Source organism: Scophthalmus maximus, chromosome 6, assembly GCF_022379125.1.
Source record: "Scophthalmus maximus strain ysfricsl-2021 chromosome 6, ASM2237912v1, whole genome shotgun sequence".
NCBI lineage: Eukaryota > Metazoa > Chordata > Actinopteri > Pleuronectiformes > Scophthalmidae > Scophthalmus > Scophthalmus maximus.
In genome coordinates, this window is record NC_061520.1 from 2,242,501 (window position 1) to 2,263,205 (window position 20,705).

Here is a 20,705-nt window from a genome sequence, read left to right on the forward strand (position 1 = left end):
CCCTTTCAGACGTTTGAACCCTTCGAATCCGTCAGTGATCGGACTCAGATTCGTTCTGCAGCGTGACAGAGCGCTCTTTCACCCGCCTCGTGTCATCGCTGCTCGTATCTCCGCTGGGTCCTCACGGCAGGTTAGGTAAGATACGATAAGATAGGATAAGATAGGATAAGATAGGATAAGATAGGATACGATTAAATAAGATACGATAAAATAAGATAAGATAAGATTAAATAAGAAGATTAAATAAGATAAAATAAGATTAAATAAGATACGATTCAATTTAATAAGATAAGATAAAATAAGATAGTATAAGATTAAATATGATACGATAGGATAAAATAAAATAAGATACAATTAAATAAGATACGATACAATAAAATACGATAAGATAAAATAAGATACGATACAATTTAATAAGATAAGATAAAATAAGATAAGATAAGATTAAATATGATACGATACAATGAAATAAGATAAGATTAAATAAGATACCATTAAATAAGAAGATTAAATAAGATACGATTCGATTAAATGAGATACGATTAAATAAGATTAAATAAGATTAAATAAGATACGACACAATAAAATAAGATAAGATTAAATAAGATACGACACAATAACAATAAGATAAGATTAAATAAGATACGATAGGATAAAATAAAATAAGATACAATTAAATAAGATACGATACAATAAAATACGATTAGATAAAATAAGATACGATACAATTTAATAAGATAAGATAAAATAAGATAAGATAAGATTAAATATGATACGATACAATGAAATAAGATAAGATTAAATAAGATACCATTAAATAAGAAGATTAAATAAGATACGATTCGATTAAATGAGATACGATTAAATAAGATTAAATAAGATTAAATAAGATACGACACAATAAAATAAGATAAGATTAAATAAGATACGATAGGATAAAATAAAATAAGATACAATTAAATAAGATACGATACAATAAAATACGATTAGATAAAATAAGATACGATACAATTTAATAAGATAAGATAAAATAAGATAAGATAAGATTAAATATGATACGATACAATGAAATAAGATAAGATTAAATGAGATACCATTAAATAAGAATATTAAATAAGATACGATACGATTAAATAAGATACGATTAAATAAGATTAAATAAGATACGACACATTAAAATAAGATAAGATTAAATAAGATACGAAACAATAACAATAAGATAAGATTTAATAAGATATGATAGGATAAAATAAAATAAGATACAATTAAATAAGATACGATACAATAAAATAAGATAAGATAAAATAAGAAACGATACAATTTAATAAGATAAGATAAAATTAAATAAGACACGATGATATGATAAAGTAAGATAAAATAAGATACGATAAAGTAAGCTAAGATAAAATAAGACATGATATGATAAAGTAAGATAAAATAAGATATGATAAAAATTTAATAAAAATAAGATAAGATAAATTAAAGATCATGTGTTGAAATAAAATAAATTACTAATTATAAAAAATATTGTTCATACTATACTACAATTATCATTTGTACTATCATTTTTTTTCTTTTACTTTCAGTTAGTTTTTAAAATTCCATCCACAGTAAATACCTTTATGTCATTTACTGACAGTAAAGTGTTGCGGAGCCTCGTTCACTTCCTGACGCCTGTCACACACATTCAACACGCCGACCTAGAAGTGGACGCAGAAGAAGCTGACAACATTTCTCGTGCCAGTTGGAATTTCTTTTTTTTCTTCTTCTATGCAGCTGCCCATATGTCATTACTTTTATGGCCATTTGTGCTGCCTGTCACTCTTTAAAGCCCCAGTGTGTCATTTTTGTAATTTTCTGGCGCCATCTGGTGGTGAACTTGCAAACCGCAGCCAACCGAGCGTCCGACAGGGGACACTTTATGGCGGTGCACCGCTGATTCCATTTCCGGTTTCCGGCAGTGTCTGAAAATTATTACAATATATTCAATTTCTTTGAGTGAGTTCCTCTAAATATTACACACTGTAGCTTTAAATAAAAAAAAAGAGTAGAGGATTGGACAGTAGAGACAGGCAACTTGGGTAGAGGTAGAGATTATATGTGATGAACAAGATATAAAATCCCTGGCTGGGTTCGAGCCACTAACATTGCAGTTATATGGAACCACCCGAAGCATTGACGTCCCTTTTCTTAATTCCCTTGATAACGCTCTGGTTGTCTCGTGGAAGCAGCTGAGCGTGGGCGAAACCACTCTATAGTGAAATCACAAGAAGAAACGTTGTTTAAGCAGCATAAATCAGAAGAAAATGTGTCCGCCACCACCGGCGTGTTACACTTTGATGTCAGAAAATTCAGCTGTGGGAAATTTCCCTGCAGGAAATTACTCATCAAACCTTTCTTCATTTCCGTCTCCTTAAAACAGCCGAGAGAACAAAAAGAGAAGTCCACCCGCCAGCATCGTATCTTCTTTCTGTCCAGCCTCATTAGTTTCCTCCGGTGCTAAACTCCACAGACCCTCATGGACGAGTTCTAAGCACAAGGCACCGAATAACAGCTTGTGTGTTCAGTTGCGTTCCGCCGCCAAAGGGGCGTCTGCGGGGCCGACATGAGAATCTGGTTTCCATCGCATACCGATGGAACGTTCAAGATCACGTTGGAAACTGTGTCCTGCGGCTACGGCCTCTGGATCGGGAGAATCGGGCCGGTTGAGTGTGTGCGAGTTGAGCTCGAGTGTCGATGCGTCAGCGAGTGCTGCATCAACCGTCTGGATGTTTTATGCCTCGGCACCTCGGCCACAAGCCAACGCGCCCGGGGGGGAATTGAGCTGGCTGGCGAGGACGGCGAACCGCTCGGGGCCTCGTGGAGGAAGACGTGTCCGTCGACTTTCTTCCTTTTGGTTTCCCTTTTCTTTTTATAGGACGGAACAAGAAGATGAGCGTGTGCAGCTGTCGCCTTTCGAAGTCACAGAATTAAAGTACGGACCGCGTGAATGGCTGTTGGCTTATATCAGAAAACTTCTGGCCAATGGAAACAGACAACAAATTAAAAACAACAAGTCGAAAAACATATAATAAATAAAGTTTATTCTTGTAATGATTTTATTCCTAAATCTGTGCGTTGTTAAAAGTTGCTCCCTGAAAGAATTTGATTGCTGGGCTGGAGGGGGGCTGGTGACGCCGTATGATCGTATTTCACCGTGACGATGACGAGAATGGAGTGATGACGATGATGATGAAGATCAACCCCCCCCCCCCCCCCCCCCCCGGAATCCGGAACACGCAGCTCAGCGACGACTATGACACATGTCTTGGATAAAAATCCAATAATGAGGAAATGCACGGTTTGGGACGCTGGTGTAACGGGGGGGGGAGAGAGAGCGAGAGACACTGGACGGCCGCCCACCGTTTATTTGGCTCTCAGCAGGAAACATAAAGGTAAACACAGACAGGATATTGTCTTCAGCTCCTCCAACATGTGGAACTTCCTTTTTCCAGTCCAGGCAACACAGTGTCGACTTTGGCCCCTCATACTCTCAGATGACAGAGCCCAGAGGTTTGTCTACCTTTAAAGCTGAAATTGAATATATTGTCCATAACTATGTGTTCATATATGTATCATCAACTCTGAATGAGTTGAATATAGTTCCATGAGGTGGACCCGACCTCCGTGTGAGTCTCCATGTTTGCTATGTCGTGTTGAATACGGGTGTTGAACTAAACGGTTCAGGATACGTCGCGTTCGCGTTGAATTTCAGCAAAGTGTCCCCTGTCGGGCGCTCAGTTGGTTGCGGTAAAATTACAAAAATTACACACTGGGGCTTTCAATATTTGACTTTTTCACCACCACCTGCTCTTGTACGACCATCAGCTGATGGAGATCTAATGGGAATATTCAGGGCCAAAGAATATTGGGGGGGATGTCATCCAATGAAAAATCCTCGTCCTGGCTATAGAAGTTCCCATTGCACAATTTCCACTTATCCTTGTGCTTTGTTGTTCGCTTGCTGGTTCACCAAGTTCAAGCTCCTCATTTTGAGAGGCTTGCTGCGGAACATCGCTTCTCTTAGACTTCATATAAATTTTGTATAGCACCACATGAAAACATATTATGTCAACGCAGTTTAAATAGTAAGGTCAAGACCTTACGATATGTACCCAGCAGATCCAACAAGAAAAAAAACTTACTTTGAACAATATCAAAGTTATGAGGCCGTAAAGAACGAACGAGGGGCCTCGAGCAGGACGCACACACATGGCTGCACAGGGAACATTCTTATTCTCTTCTCTCTTAGACCAGGTTGATTCCACTGACCTGGTTTCCATCAGACTTTGAGGGTCTGTTATCAAGTCAAGGTCGAGCCATCGCTTCCCCTATTGCATGAGTCCAGAGTTGCGACTAAACTGAATCCCAACTAGCAGGGCTGCCAACAGCTTGGAGTGACGTGTGTGTGTGTGTGTGTGTGTGTGTGTGTGACTAAAGGCATTGAAGTACAGTCCACTAGTAAGACACTCTTTAGTTACCTGTGTCGTCTGCTGTCTGTCCGGATTGTTGTCTTAATCGAAGGGGATGTGGGCGGGGGCGGAGCCTGCGGCGACGGGGGTTTGAAAGGCATTCAAGTTTTTACTGTCCGCTAGTAAAATTTCTAGCTTTGGTTGATTCCGCCGCCTGTCCAGCCGCCTGTTTTATGGACTCGCTCAGAGAACGACTTTATCGCCTGAAGATTTTTGGCGGAACAATGAAATGATAAACCCCGCTCACCCGCGCACAAGCAGAAATACACACGATGGTCATATCTTCGTATCATATGAGATAATCGTCACCATGGCGGCAGCCCCTGATGATGACATGTCATGACGTGGCCCTCTGGAATTCGTAAATGTAAGCGAAGCTAATATTTTGCACGAGGGGATTACATACAATTTGGGATATTACTTGAAAAGGTTTCACATGCTCTCATGTTCAGTGAACACATCAGTTACTGCAGCTCCTCTTTCACAACATCCGTCTGCAACACTTGGTTTTAGCTCCTGTCTCTTTAAGGCCCCTCCCTCCCTACCAGTGAAGCCCAATCTTGTCTGATTGGAAAAACTAAAAATCATGTATCAATCCACTATTAAGACATTCACTGCAACTATAGCCAGCAGTGTTTGGGAGTATGTGCCTGTTTGAGTTTATTTTTTAGTATCTGGTTTAATACAGTTTCTTTCTTTTCAAAGTTGTATATTTCTTTTTTTCTCAGATAGACACTTCGGCAAGTCCACAGTGGATTTGATCCTTTACATGCATTTATTCTCACAATTTGAATTGACAAACATTTCATGCAAGTATGTTTTGGTTTTAATTTGCTACTTGATCGAGTGTTTTATGTTTGTGCGACAATAATTTATTTTTACAATACAATAAATTGTAACATACAGCGTATCCCCAGTTGACCTTTCCACAAAATCATTATCTTTAACGTTAAATGTGGCTAATTAAAATACCAGAAAACATTTATTAAATGAAGAAACCTCAAAGTAAAGAGCAGTGTGGGAAAAAAATTGTCATTTAGAAAAGCAACTACTAAATCCATAATCACTTGGTTCTCGTTTCCTTAAACAATTCCAGAGGAAGTCTGTAACTCCAGCAAGAGAACGCACTTTATTATTTGAAATACTGCTCATTGAACCTTTTTATACTAAAACCTAAAGTAAAGTATTTAACTTTAATCCTGATGATTATGGTTTCATCCTTGATGAGTCCCAGGGGCAGTTGCATAATGTTTCAGATTAACGTCTCCCTCATTAACAGGATTTATCAGTCTGAAACCATGTTTACAACACTGTGATCCGCCCACAGAGGTGCAGCACATAAATCAATTAATCTTTCTATTAGAATTAAACTTTGGCCCCTTTTCCTGCTGAGACCCTGAAGGAGTCAGAGACAGACCCCAGTAAACTGCCCCAGATGTGAGAGTTAAAAGTCAAAGTTACAGCAGCTCGTAGGCAACACCCACGTCAACAACAGTGTTCAAACACAAAACACCAACATTAATAACACCACATGTCTTTCATATATTACATTCCGTATTAAAGCTGCTGTTATTAAAGAACCAGTGTGAAATTTTTGTAATATTCTGGCGCCATCTGGTGGTAAAGTTGCAAACCGCAACCAACTGATCGACCGACAGGCGACACTTTATGGTGGCGCATCGCCGATTCCATTTCCGGTTTCCGAAATTCAACGCGAACGTGACGTATTCTAGACCGTTTGTGCAACAACTGTTTTCAACACGACGTAGAAACATGGAGACTCACACTGAGGTCGGGTCCACCTCATGGAACCATATTTAACTCATTCAGAGTTGATTATACATATATGAACACTTAGTTAAGGACAATATACACAACACCAGGGGTACGCGTACTGAAGCTCTGAGGTGAAAAAAGTATTTGTGTGGTACCTCCTGTCACCAGTAGGGGAGCTATTTTACAAAACGTGAAGTTTTTACCACTTGCAACAGAGCTCGTCGTGTGAGTTGGATGACTTGTTGCTCTTTCTGTTTAAAATTCAGTCTGTAGGAACATTTTTCAAATCTGTTTGAACTCAAACTTATTAAAAAACGAGAGCAACTTGAAGATGTAAAAGGTTACGTTTGGCTTTCGGCTCCTTCGTAAATGCACGTTGTGACGGTTTCTGTGGTACGTCAGGTTGCAAATGATGTGGCACTATTATTTCAGCCATGGGAAGTAAAAAAAAACAAAACTGAAATAATAAAACAACAGTAAATGTTTAAAAAGCTTTGATGTTGCTCACACACAGAGTTGAAACAACAGCGTGGCGGATATTACCGACCGCGAGAATGAATCACGTTGACTAACCTATATAATGGGACAGGTAGCTCCTCCCAGAACACATGTAGGCCAGACATACACCTCATTTTCATTCAAAACACATCTGTCCTTTCATCACCAGCCGTGATGTGAGTGAGTGTGTGTGTGTGCCGATACAGTAAAGTGGTCCTGGAGGTGCAGTACAGGTACAGGTGTTCGTGTCCGTGGACAGACTTTATCGCTGCGATAGCGTCGCAGAACTTTGCAGGTGTGTTTCGGAAATCAAAATGTCAGCTGAGATTGGAGATGGATGTGGTCCAAGCAAAGGTGGCGACAGAAGTAGGGGAGAGGCTCCACCTTCCACCCCTGGTCCACGTACATTGGAGGTCTAGGTTGCCTCCTATCCCAGTTTCAGTCATTCCCAGCCGCCCAACTACACATCTAGTGGTTCGGTGTTGTGATTAAGGTGTACTCCTTTTTTTTCCTGTTGTTTTAGCTTGAAATCTTTTTCCACTTTCTTCAGAAGACACACATTTCCCCCCCCTCCTCTTTTACTTTGGCTTCTGGCCAGATAGAGTTTGTTTGCAGTAAAACTGGCGAGTGCTGTGAGACGCAACCATAAAATCTAATATATCACATCAAGCAGGTTGAAAACAGGCAAATGACTGTTTCTTGATTTCATGTTTACACTTGTTGGAAAGGGGGAAAAGACACGAGCAGGCCGCCAGATGCACAGCTGGAGTCAGTTTATCACGATGGAAGTAAGGGGATCAGTTTCTCTGCACTCCAAAAAAAAAAGAATAATGCGCAATATACGCATCACTAGTGAAATACAGAACCAGAACTGGGTCAAAATTGGTTCACATGTGGACGAGATGAAGGTAAATCGGAATCAGTCACATTGGTAAACATTACACACACACACACACATATAAAGATCCAATATTATATACAATAAATGTATTCATGATTTTTCTTCTTCCTGCTCCTTTTGCGTTCATGGAATCTGTATCAGTATAGAGGTACTCTTTGTTTTGTAAAATTGTTTTGGGTTACACTCAAATGAACAAAATAAATTATAATGAAATGATATGCAATGCAAGTAATTAATAATGAAACTTAAATTCCAAGACAATATTACATATGAACTTCATATGCAGCAGAAATTCGTATGAAAACGTAGTAAAAAACAAACTATGTTTACAATAACTAAGGTTCAACACGTTAAATGACAAACAGGTGGAATTTCAATCAATCAATCAATCAACCAACATTTATTTTTTATTACCACCAGGTATCCAAAGTGCTTTACACCAACAAAAAAAAAATAAAAATAGAATAAAACCAACAAAGATGCATATGAAATACAGAAGGAAAATGTCACAGTGCTAATAAATTAAAAGCCATATTCGAAATAAATACATTGGTTGGATTGAAAAAGGGCCAAGTCAGAGCGTAAGAGCGTAAGTCGGGAGGTAATTAGTTCCAGAGCTTTGGAGCAGCAACAGCGAAGACGCGATCACCCCACTTTTTATACAACGACCTCGGGACCTCTGATTAAAACGGGGCCGGACGATTATTGGCTTTAAAAGCAAACATTAAAATCTATTCTGAATCTGAATTTCACATCACATAAAATGTTAAAGAAACCTCCGTCATCCTGCAGAAAGCAGCTCCTTCTGCTCCACTGACCCAATTTCGAGGAAACTTTGTTCAGGGGTGCGGAGCGATCCAAGGAAGAAAATCCATAAAAATTTGGACTGGATCCGGACAAACGGGCGGATCCAGGTTTATTTCCTTTTTTCTTTTTTTTTTTAGAAGGAAAAAAAAGGTATAACAAAGCAGCCGCCAGGACGAGCTCAGCACGACATCTTTTATCTTCCAACTTTATTGAGTTGTCCATCAAGTCTACCAAGTATTGAACACTACGCATCCCAGTGTGTGGAGTATTTGCGGAAGAAAATGTGCACAACTGTATAATGTAATACTCACTGAGAGACATTCCTGCAGAGAAAGGGAAAAGACTACTTTACAACGCTGTCCAATAAATACAGTAACAGTAGGAGACAAATAATCTGGATCATTTTGTCTTTTTATATATATGTTTCTAAAGGTAAGGATAATTTTTTTAAAATTTTTTAACTATACAGCAAACAGGGCATTCATTTATTTTACATCCAAGAATGTCTGGAGCATTATATTCTTAAAAAATGAGGAGCAACAAGCTCTTACTTATTTTCCTGATATAGCTTGTTCCTCCGTTAATTGTATTTTTTTTTACTTTAAATTACTCTATGAATTTCTTTTTTATTATTATTTTTAAAAAAATGAAGAGTCATCGGCAGCGTTTCTGCACCACGACTGCCCTCTACACGTCATTGTGTCTGTGCTTGGTGGAGTTCTCACTTCATTTCCATGTGGTTACACTTTACAGTTGACCAACTAGGCCAAGTTGAGCTTCCACTCGCCAATGTGCTTTTCATTTGCACTCTCATTTTGCCACCAATTGCAGTGTCAGTATTTGGTGGTGATGTGTCAGCTAATAGATCTAACAGAGGGGGAAATTAGAAGCCCCTGTTTAGAAAATTCCTCGTTATTAGGGGCCTAATTATCGCTCGAATGACTCTTGGGAAACGGTTGAAGAGCGGCACTCTTAACTCTGACAATGATGAGCACTCTCAGGAAACTGCCTCAGACTTTCGACGGCAGCAGAGAACCCAGGTTCACAGTGTGGAAAAATTAGGGTTTTTTTGAGGAAAAAAAGAAGTAATTTGTGTCAAAATAGAAAATTGTAATATTTCCGTTGATATAGGACAAATGTGCAAATTAGAATATGATCAGCAAATACCAAAACGTTGTTGTTAATCTCAGCAGTTATTCTACTTTGTTTATTTTGAAAACTGTTACCAAAATGAAACCAGTATATATATATATATATATATATATATATACACACACACACATATATATTAGTGTTTTTTTCCGACTTGTGGGTGTGCGTGCATTTTGAAGTCGGAGTGTGGAAAGAACACGGAGGCCGTAAACAAAATATGTTGTATATGTGCGTTTAGAGAGTTGAACACATATTTGCATTATAACGAAGAGCAAAGAAAAAGTGTAATTTAAAACAATTTATCATAAGGATGTCCGTATTGGTCAAAAGGTACGGTGTTGGGCGCTCGTGCGAGATGAACATGCAGTTTGCAAAGCGTTTCAACCTACAATTGAGCTGATTGTAAAAAATATGTTATATTGGGGTTTTTTAAGTGAGCAATCCGCATTCAGCAATTTCGTGTACCACAATGTTCACCAACTTTGCAAGCATGGTGGTTATCTACCTTCTTCTGTCTCACACGTTTCCGCGCTTCACCCGTGTTTCACGTCACAACGCTATGAACTGTGAAGTTCTTTGGCTGGAGGAAAAAGTCTGCAAAGGGCATGAAGGGATTTAAACTAAAATCCGCCAGCGAGCCCTCGTGAACGTGGCGAAGACCTCGCGGACTTAAAACGGGAAACGCGCCTGAAAGTCTTTGAGTCCCCGAGTGTGGACATTGAGACTGGGCCAAAACGCAGACGTGTTAAATGTGTGGATGACACACGCGGCCTCCAGCTATAGCATCCAGACATCTGTAGATCTATTCTCACTATATTCTGCACACAACGGAGCGATTTGAAGCCTTTGAAGCTGAGAGGGATTACGACACCGACATAGAACGACAAGCTGAGGGACCAAATCCAATATGCTTTAACTCTTCTATGATGTTTAAGTCTGAGTGATTTAAAATGACCAAATCCAACGTTGTTTTAAAAGGCTGTCGTGTGCTCATTTGAAATCGTACGGTTCATTGGTTCCACTTTTCCTCTGTCTCGTTCTTTTCGGTCTGGAGTCGACGCAGTTTCTGCGTCTGCGCTTGAGATCGGGAAGAGATCTCTTCACGTGCGCCGGGAGCAAATGAGCTAATCAAACGATTTGCATTTTGAAAAGCTCAGCGGCAAATGTGTCGTAACTGAGTCGATGTCGCGGCTAAACCTCGTTGACAACGGCCTCCGTTTCGTCGCTGGGGGAAAACTCCCAACGCCAACGCCATCCATGATGCGAGATCGGAAAAAGGTTCGTTGGACACACTCCATCGAGTCACTGCGACTCATTTACATTTCAGACACGCGGAATTTTGTCTGACGTACGAAATCCACTACATTTGGCAGTTGTTGGCAAAGTTGGCAAACGAAGGGAACTTTCAGTCATAAGGCTTTTAAAGGCTTTGTTCTGCTGTAAAACCACCACAGTGATGTTTATGCAGCTACAATGTTTTAACGATCTCCATCCATGTGGTTTTGTACAAAAGGTCACGACTGACGAAGGAAAAACTGCGGTAAAGGACTGTAAAAACGAAACAAACACAAACGGTTGTCAAATTAGAGTTCTGCTGGATATTTGACCACATATTTTCCACATGAATACATATTTCAGCACACTGATGGTTACGCTGTACGCGTGCTGATATGGCTTCAGTCAAAGAGCCGTCTCCGTGAAAGATGCTTTCCAGATACACCGAAAAATGTCAACGTCGCCCACGACCGGCGAAGCGCGACAGCGTTGTTCCTCCGTCGTCTTGCGACTCTTCAAAAATGAAGCCATGAACAGCGATTTAAAACGTCAGCTCGGCTGTAAAGCTCCTGGAAAAGAGCGTTTGGCTGCTTCCTGCTGCGACCCTCGGTGTCTCCGACTCGTTTAAAACAAAAAAAATACATTTGCAGCGGATGAGAAGATGCTGGTTTCATTTCGATGTGCCGGCAAATGAATGCACTGACATCAAGCCAAAGCAGACGCGATGGTCATTAATGTGGGGCTGCGGCTAACGATTATTTTCATAATCGATTAATCTGTCGATCATTTTCTCGATTAATCTGTCGATTATTTTCTCGATTAATCGATCCGTCCATAAAATGTTGGTAAAGTGTGAAAAATGTCGATCGTGTTTCCCAAATCCCAACATGATGTTTTGTTTTGTCCACACACCAAAGATATTCAGTTCACTGTCACAGAGGAGCAAAGAAACCAGAACATATTCACATTTAAGAAGCTGAAAATCATAGAATTTTTACCTTTTTTTCATATAACTACTTAATCGATTACCAAAATAGTTGACGATTACTTTAGCAGTCGATTACTAATCGATTAACTGTTGCAGTTCTACATTAATTAGTAAAATGAAACATTAATCATATTTTCAAAGAAATGGAAATACATTTACAGACCAAGCATCACTCGGTGGACAAGACAGATGTTATCAGGTACCCCATCAAAAAGGATAATTTATATATTAAGAGCTACACAACATGTGTTTTGAGAGTATATGGAGGCCCGTTATTAATTATGTTAAAGATTCAGATTTAGCAGATGATCAGGCAATTGAACAACGCAGATCCAGAACAGGTATAATTTATTTGATTTAGTACTTGTTGTATTTTGCGTCTATTGGAAGCGTTTTACTCCATATTATACACATTAGTACGCATGTGTATATACATATTTTCATGTTCATACGGCTGTTACTGTTTACATGGTGGTGTACAGAATTTTATATGACCAAGAAGCTGTATCTTTTCTTGTGAAAATTGTGGGGGAAAAAAGAAAAGAAAAAAGAAGGAAACATGCTCATGCTTTCTTCTTTTCTTTATTATTTTCTTTATTTATTATTCTGGACAATGTTGTGCGTCTACAAGTGTGACCTTGTAGAAGAAGATCACATGGGATGATGCAAGCAGTTGAAGATGAGCTGCATTAAGCTTGACACACGTTCGGTAATAAAACATTTTTCATCAAAGTTGATCTACATATGCTCTGCTGGGAAAATGGACTCACGCAGAGAAAAGGATTTCAAGCTTTCAAATGTGATCCGATCCAACACTTTCTTCATGTGCTGATTTAAAGCATTTCATAAAAGGCGCTAAATCAGGAAAAAAGGGGGCTCTAATCTCAACAGATGAATAAAATGCAGAATAAAGTCAGATGTTTATGAAGAGCGGACGCTCGCAGAGAGAAAAAAACATATCGTTCAAGAGGTTTCGAAGACTTTACAGTCTCCAGGATTGTAAGGCGACTTAGTTTTATCTACCAAATCATAAGAGAAATATGAAAATAATAATAAGCATTGAGAGTTGTTAAGATCATGATACCAGTATCGTTAAGGCCTCAGATACGGCTGAAAATAACAGAACGGGAATCGGCGAGTACGTAAAATCTATACGGATCCGATTCCACTTCTGCCAAGATGTGTCACCCAGATAAAAATCACCTCTTCTTCTTCTTCTTTGCTCCAAAACAGCAGTTGTGCTGTACTGACGCTGGCATGTTCTGTCTTTAAAGCAGGGAAGAAGAAGTTTAGCGCTATACCAGAGCAGCTGGAAAGTCCCACAAGTGAAATGATGAGAACCGCATTGTTGTTTTATAATGTTACTGTGGCAGAAACAGACTAAAGCTCTTTTATTTTTCTTAGCTGTTGCTGCACGTTGACAGTTTTTAGGATTTGCAGTTATGACACTGTCAATCTAGATAATAAAAGAAGTTCTTCTGTCATTCGTTGTCTGTATGTATCTGTTTGCCAAAGGGTTTAACCTGAGCCAGGTCGAACAACAATGACATGATAGTGACCATCACTTCATACAAGGTTACTAGCAAACTAATAAATTATAGAAGTTGTTATTTTGTCAAATGCAGTGGTATTGGATCGGTACTTGGTATTAGTTGTTACGCAAAGTCCAGGTGTCGGAATCGGTCTTGGGAAAATGGTATAGGAAAACATCTCCGATCAGCAGCGGGTGTTGAGCAGGACCATGTGGGCAGTGGGTGGTTTGCCTTCACAGATCCAGAAACGACGAGGGAAAAAACACAAAAGTATGGGAGATAGAATAAGCCAAGTCAAGTAAGTAGTTGCATTAAAGGGCTGTAGAGTTGGAGAGGAGCCGGGTGCATCATGGAAAGTCCCGGGGGGTGTACAGGCCTATAGCAGGATAACTAAAGGGATTGTTCGAATGCAGGCTCGAGCCAGCCCTGACAATAAAAAGCTCCTCTGAACCAGGGTTTCGGTTACAGCGTTCTCCACAGGGACTCTCCTGCAGCGTTAATCCCTTTCTCCACCATCCATCCCCAGACGCAGAACGTTCCAGACGCCAAGGCGACGTCGTTTATTTTCACTCACGACTGTGACGTGCCAGCAAACCTTGAGAGTCTCTGACTGATGTTTACACGTCAGGTCAGGGGTTTGTTATCTTGTACAGTGTGGTGGAAATCTTGATTTCCTCGAGAAATGAACAAGCCATCATTCAAATATAACAAGTTTGAATACAAGTCATATTTAATTGAATCAAAGTCAAGAGTGACACAGAGTCTGTTCAGCTGGTTCAGAGCTCCTGCACCATTGAATGGTTCAGAGTTCTGACCCAGATCAGTCGGAAAAGACATCCTAAATAGCCAGGCCAAGGCGGCCAGGTCAACAAGAATGTTGGCCTAATCATCTCCCTGAATCCTTCTTCCTGGCAGCTGTTCATTAACCCCCATGAAAACCACACTTCCTTCATGTGCTTTTTTACTCCAGGCTCAGGTAATTATTACCTGTCATAAACAGTCTTTCCCACATACCAGAAACACAATTTAAAAACAGAGTAAATGTTATTACGTGATTATATGAGAAATTTACACCACATACAGAAGTCACATGTTTTGGAGACAGATTGTTTGTTGTAGGTGTTTTTCACCGTTATGGTCGGGGGCCTCGAACCCACGGCCTCGGGGGCTGGGAGACGGGACGCGCTAACCACGGAGCCAAAAAACCCTGAGTCATCCCTCTGTTCCCTCATTTTTATTAAATTTCCCCAGCATCAAAAGTATGATGACCCCAGGCCGTATTGTATGTTTTGGATATGTGACCTTGTATTGATTGGGTTAGGGTTAGGGACATAGGGCCTAGTTTTGATGGGGGGAAATTTCATAGGGCTTAGGGAACACAGTGTTGAGGGAACATAGGGCTGAGGGAACATAAGGTTGAGGGAAACCAGGGTTGAGGGACAGAGGGTTGAGGGAACACAGAGTTGAGGGAACATGTGGTTGAGGGAACATAAGGCTGAGGGAACACAGGGTTGAGGGAACACAGGGTTGAGGGAACATGGGTTGAGGGAACACAGGGTTGAGGGAACATGGGGTTGAGGGAACATAAGGCTGAGGGAACATAGGGTTGAGGGAACACAGGGTTGAGGGAAACCAGGGTTGAGGGAACATAGGGTTGAGGGAACATGGGGTTGAGGGAACATGAGGTTGAGGGAACATGGGGTTGAGGGAACATAGAGCTGAGGGAACACAGGGTTGAGGGAACACAGGGTTGAGGGAACATGGGGTTGAGGGAACATAGGGTTGAGGGAACATGGGGTTGAGGGAACATGGGGTTGAGGGAACACAGGGTTGAGGGAACATGGGGTTGAGGGAACATGGGGTTGAGGGAACACAGGGCTGAGGGAACACAGGGTTGAGGGAACATGGGGTTGAGGGAACATAAGGTTGAGGGAAACCAGGGTTGAGGGACAGAGGGTTGAGGGAACACAGAGTTGAGGGAACATAATGTTGAGGGAACATAGGGTTGAGGGAACATAATGTTGAGGGAACATAGGGTTGAGGGAACATAATGTTGAGGGAACATAATGTTGAGGGAACATAATGTTGAGGGAAACCAGGGTTGAGGGAACATAGACACGCTCCATAAAACTCCTCGTCGTAGCATCTGTTGCTAGCACGTATCTTAACGTGTTGAGGAGTGATGTTAACAAACTGCTCACACGGTGTGGGAAGGTTTTTTTTTGGCAAACACACAGAACTGACAGCCAGCGGACCGCTAGGGAAATATACGTTGAATTAAAAAAAAAAAAAGTTTACGGCCCCTTTAAATTGAACGTCAAAAAAAAAAAAAATAAACGAGATGTGCTGCCGATGAGTGAGTAGTATCCAACATTCCGGCCACCTGGTTTTCCTTTATTAGGTTGGCGGCAGTAATGAGACACAATGTCCCAACGAACACACGACTGCACGCAGCTAAATATGGATCTAATCACTGCAGGATTTGTAATATTCAGGAAAAAATGTTTTTTTTCTCTGCTAGTGTGTTATGAGGAAGGAAATCCTTTCAACACATTGTTAGGCCACACACACACACACACACACACACACACACACACACACTGTATTTTGCCTAGAAACACGACACATAAACATCACTTTGTTTGTTCAGAAGAAAAAGTCCTCGGGGCAGATCGGAGCCCAGATTTTCATCTGTATTCAGTGTTGCACTGACTCCATGTTGGTGTTGATGACAACCAACAGACTGTCAATACAACAGCTGCGTGTACATCTTGTGGGCACATGGCTGCATGTTTTTGTTCGCCTTTCCGTGTCTCATCTCTCTCTCAGGTGAAAGAACAAGGAGAAAGGGAACATTGTGCTTTATTGCCTATTTGCCTCTAAACGAGTAGCTGCTCCGCAGCGCGCGCCACTAATCTTACAACGGGTCCACGAGTGGACATAAATTATTCAGATCAGCAAAGTCTTAAAATAGTAAACCGTTTTGACATTGTTAAATGACAGGTCTGGGATTGTCCAGCGTCCAAACAGAGATTAACAGACCCGGAGAGGCATAAACAAAGTTGATAAAGGACTGAGGAGGATTTTTCCTCCGAACTCTGAGGACATATTTTCAGATGCTGCACTAAAAGTATTCTCGTCATCCCAAGTGAACTCTGGCCGTCATGTTCTGACTCCCTTTAACACGCTCAAGAAGAAAAAAACACATTCACAATACTTTCATCAGCTTGATACTGCACGACACTTTCTCACTTTATGCCAATTGACTCTTGACTCCGATGAAAGGGTTCACGTGCACAGGAACTACGACACATCACTTCCTCCTGAGGTCTCAGACCCCGTCAGAAAAACGCAGTTAAGGACGATGGATTAACCCCCCCCCCCCCCCCCCCCCCCCACAACATGTATGAGTAGGATAGGATTTATGTTACTGGAGTTTTTTAACTGTTTTCTTCTACAGTTCAAACTCTCTCCGGGGGAATCACTGCCCCAGGACGTATGAGACGTCTGTGAGATAAATGGGACAATGAGACTGGAATGGGACAAAAACCGTCTCAGACCAAACTCCGTTCAAAAATCTGCTAAATTAACTCCAAATGCCCATAAGGTTACGTGCTGTGTAACGTGTGACCAGGGTTGTGTCCGATTACTTTGAAATGGAGTCAGTTACTGAACACAAATAACACGTAATCCATTGGGTCACAAAAATAATGTCATCTAATCTGAATACTTTGGGATTACTTCAAAATCAAACATTGAAATATATTGCACCTCATTACAAAAAAATGGACGCAAACAACAAAACAATTTTGAGTTCCACAAATTAATCTTTAAAACTGTTGAAACATCAAAAACATTTTCTAAGCAAATAAAATTCATTCAGCATATTCAGGGTTTATAAGACCAAAAAAAAAGCGTCATTATCTATAAATCATAGAAAATAAAATAAAACATTAACAAAACTGGCAACCTGAGAGTGTTTATTGGTGATTTATGTGATACAGTAATATTAGTTTTCTTCTTTGACAATTGTGGTTCTAAATTTGCCATATTTAAAAAATGTCATTAAATCCTTGGGACCTTGAAAATGTAATCCAGTCTGATTATAGTTATTTATCTTTTGTAATCTGATTACGGCCTATATATGCATTAACAATATATACAGAAACATTAATCTGAAGGTAAATTACATCCGCCAGGGAGTTTGTTTGTTCGTTCGTTTGTTTTACAGCAGGATTGAGCAGAAACTAATTAACGGATTTCCGCCAAACTTGATGGACGGAACGGGACATTGGCTGGATATTGGACCTTTGAGAAAAACAAAAACAAAACCATCCCCTGGTATATTTAGGGGACTGATATCTGTGAGTGTGCTTAATTTGGTGTGGCTCGACCGTTCTGGCTAACAACAAAATAACCATTTCCGAATCACTTAGTCTAAAACTGCAATCAGGAAACGATTGGCCGGTTACACCAACTGCAGGTGTCTGAGGTTCCTCGCCGATCGTGCGTCCACCTGAGGACGGTTGAAAGGCTGACATGGAGATGCGCTTCAGGGAACCCTCCTAAATGTTCCCGTCTGGTAGGTTGCAGCCGGACGTGAGACAGTTTTCCTGAAGAGAATCTGTGTCGGAATCCAGGCTTCACGCAGTATCTGGCCCACTCTGCCAGAGGTGCTGGAGTGGGCCAGATACTGCGTTGCCGAGCGTTACCCGGCCCTCTGGTACAAAAAAACCCAAAACAACCTCTGCTGCTTCTTCTTCTTCTTCTTGCTTTCCCAACAACATAGTTGAGCGAGCACTCCGCCAGCTCCTCCACATGCAGTCGTCGAGCGCTGCGATCGTTTGGACTTTGACGGCCTCAGGTGCAACGCAGCTGAAACTTCTCTGCAACCCGCTGCGCAGAAATTGGCAGAGAAACGACCAAGTGCAGCCGGGCCTCGTACTGTTTCATGCTTCATGCTATTTCGCTTATTTCCTTTTGAAAGTGAAGGTAAATCATTTTGGTTCTTTTCTTAATAATAGCCTCAGGCTTTTAATTTTTTTCTTGGAACGCCTCTCGCTCTTGTCGTCCGTTGGAACAAATAAGGTTTCCTGTTTGGCATTTCAAAAGGCCTCATTAAATATCAATCCATCCGTCCATATCTGCAGGGGAGCTGGAGCCAATCATCAATTATGACTACTTCAAGTTCTTATGTCATATTTCTAATAGTTGAATGTTGATTAACACTTAAAGATACAAATTTTAATCGTATGACTCTTTTGCTTCCTGGGAAACAAAAGGTAATAATATGAACTCACCAGTTAAATCAAAAAACATTACAATAAACTTTTATTCTATCATTTTCCTTTTTCATAATGTCACAGCAATAATCACACTATTGATAGGAATGTCAATAAATAATAGTACAATTATTATTATGTATTACTAACTAACTGTTATTATTAATATTCAGGGAGGAGAATTATTCTTTGCGTTACAGTAATGGACCTGATAACTGTTCCCACTGTTCTACATCAAAGAGGAAAATAAACATTATAATTAAAAGGTAAAGACAAAACGTGTTAAACTAAGGGCGGAGGCGCGTCTTGAGAAGTGACGACACATTGTCAAAAGAAAACACCCTCTGTCATCTTACCTGCCAGACACTTCTGGGAAACGGTAAATTACTTTGTCATTAGGAAATCCTTTGGGGGACTTATGACCTTCAAACCCATTATTTGAGATGTTTGGACAGAACCATGTGTATTTGTGTGTGTTAACTGCATGCGACTCGCCTCCCGTTGCTCAGAGGCCGTCCGCCCTCGGCAGGAGACCGTCTGACAACTGCCGATGCCGTTCACCTTGACCTTCCCGACTACAAAAAGCTGCTCTCCGTGCACTCACGAGGTCCAACTGCTGACATCAACCTCACACCGTCATAGTTTTGCTTCTGCACAAACAAGGCACCCATGGATATAGGGCTGCAACTAAGGATTATTTTCATTATCGGTTAATCTGCCGATAATTTTCTCGATTAAACGATTAGTTGTTGTGGTTCATAATATGGGGAAAAATGTTGATCATGTTTCTCCATCTTTACGTTTACTGCACAACAGAAGGATAGGTAAGATTCCGTAGTCGACCTGCGGCCTGGCGCGCCTTGTGTTTTGGCAGGTAGTCTGATCGGGCGACTTCCTGCTCCAAGGGAAGAGCGCAGCTGTTCCTGGGGATCCTTAATTTGTGTTAAATGTGCGAGGTGAAATGCTGTGAAGTGGAGACAGAACAGGCAGGAAAGAGAGACTTGTTAGTGAGTGTAAAGGCCGTGTAAAAGTAAAACTGGCACTTTTAAAGCAATGACGTCTGAACAAGAAAAAACAATTACACAATTCGTACCCGATTGAATTGAATCATGTTGTTTTACAGAGCATCGCGTTGAATCATGATCCTTTTCGTGGCACATTAGCAGCTGCTACGTGTCTTTTGACGTGTCTGACTATTGGCAGTGCGTCGGGATGTGCATCACATCCGCCTCAGCGAGATGCAGATCGCTACCGTGAACTTCCAGCAGCTGGTAAAAACCTTAGGATGAATTGTAAAAAGTTGACTTGACCACCAGGTCAAACTTTACGTTTTATCCAGTAAAAACAAATTACCCGATCTAATTAGCTAAGGCTAGCATGTAGCGCGTGCTCACACACACAGTTAGCGCACCTGAATGAGATGGTACATAGAAGACACCACACTTGCCAAACAGTCGCACGTTAGCATTTCGATTGCAAGATTGTTTATTCAACCTTACGAACATTACAAATATTCAGGATATAAGAAACGTTCATCCACAAATGTGTTGCCGTGCTAGTGTTAGCATTTAGCGCAAATCTCCCTTTAGTTACGGCTTTACAAAGCTGCTAGCATAATAATAATAATGCGATAATAACAAAAATAATAATAATTTGGAGGTGAATTTCGACGCACCTTACTGTTCACATGAAGTGCAAAGGAAGTTAGCGAATGAATCATATGGATTCAAAATAAAATAAAAAATCACTCCTCGGGGGAAAGAAAGATGGAATCAACACCAAGTGATGGACACACCCGTTACTGTTCTAGAGAGGAGAACTTAATCATCAATGAAGAAAAGACGTCTGGTGTGCACCGGCCTTTTAAAGAGACCGGTTATGTTTCACACGGCGTTCTTGGAAACCTACCAAATCAAAAACGGAACTTTCAAGTACACAAGGTGAGTTTGGGAAAAGGCGAGAGATAAATGAGGGGAGGAGTTT

The 20,705-nt window shown here is 40.6% G+C and overlaps 1 protein-coding gene across 2 annotated transcripts in view; it reads right to left on the reverse strand.

Moving 5' to 3' along the window:
- The window catches only part of LOC118308749 (NACHT, LRR and PYD domains-containing protein 12-like), a 988,189-nt gene that overhangs the window by 81,372 nt on the left and 886,112 nt on the right, over nt 1-20,705 (reverse strand). The window lies entirely within an intron of this gene.